This window comes from Acinonyx jubatus, chromosome A1 (assembly GCF_027475565.1).
Source record: "Acinonyx jubatus isolate Ajub_Pintada_27869175 chromosome A1, VMU_Ajub_asm_v1.0, whole genome shotgun sequence".
NCBI classification, from domain to species: domain Eukaryota; kingdom Metazoa; phylum Chordata; class Mammalia; order Carnivora; family Felidae; genus Acinonyx; species Acinonyx jubatus.
In genome coordinates this window covers 25,543,876-25,544,872 of record NC_069380.1, presented here as the reverse complement: position 1 = coordinate 25,544,872, position 997 = coordinate 25,543,876, and the positions used below count along the sequence as shown (strand labels likewise).

General features: G+C 55.7%; 1 non-coding gene across 1 annotated transcript; it reads right to left on the bottom strand.

Annotated features, from left to right (window-relative positions):
• Nucleotides 1–398: 398 nt before the first annotated feature.
• Nucleotides 399–470, bottom strand: TRNAE-UUC (transfer RNA glutamic acid (anticodon UUC)). Its single transcript has one exon. It is a non-coding gene; the product is annotated as a tRNA-Glu (tRNA).
• Nucleotides 471–997: the final 527 nt, after the last annotated feature.

The window sequence follows — 997 nt, the reverse complement described above, 5'->3', positions numbered from 1 at the left end:
TGTGTCTTTTCTGGCAATCTTGCTGTCCTTAATGGAGTAGTTTTAGGCAACTTAAAAGCCTTATAATTTCCCAAAATGCATCTTTTCTTTTGCTTTCAAAGAAGAGTACTTTTTTGGTCATTTGCTCCATATCCACAGTACAAGGAGCAATTACATCAGAAGTACCAACTGGAACACGTATCTTAGCAAAGGACCGATTTTCTTCACCTGGGTTCAAATGCTGACTTCTCACTGCGGGCAGCTACTGCCCTCCCGCCAGCGGCACCGGGTTTGGGGTGGGAAGCCTGATTTCCCTTCAGCCCCAAGCTTTCTGGGTCATAGCATTTTCTAAAAATATCAGCCGTCTCCTGGTTTAGGAGGGCCTAAGTCGATTTTTCTTTTTCCTAAAAGTCTTGGCGTTCCCACACCGGGAGTCGAACCCGGGCCGCCTGGGTGAAAACCAGGAATCCTAACCGCTAGACCATGTGGGAGACGACGAGCGGCGCTGTACATCTAGATAAATTGAGTCGTTCACGGCGGCTTCCGCCCGCCCCGACACACCCGGCCTCCGGAGTCAGAGCTGTTTCTGCGCCTGCGGAGAGCCTGAAACCCCTTAACCCTTTCCAGCCCGCGCTCTACTCCGCTCCTCGCGTTAGACAACTGAAATCTTTCCACTCTCGCGTCCTTTGTGATCTCATCCAGTCTCCTGGTTCTAGACAGCACGTCTACACCCAAGTACACCCCAGATTGGATGAGTCATTGTTCCTAGTTCCGCACAGGAAATCCCGCAGGGTGCAGAAGGACTGGTGTTTAGACTCGGGAATAAGAAACCACTGCCGCGTGGAGTCGTCGTACCGCCACTGCGGAGGCCAGACTGGAGCGGGCGGCGCTGATCCCGAGGGCCGCTGCCTTTGCGTCCCAGCCGCTGACCAGCCGCTCCGAGCCCGCCACCCCTGGCTCCGGGCCTCCGCCTCGGGAGACGCTGCGCGCCGGCGCCCCCCACCCTCCCCGCTGGACT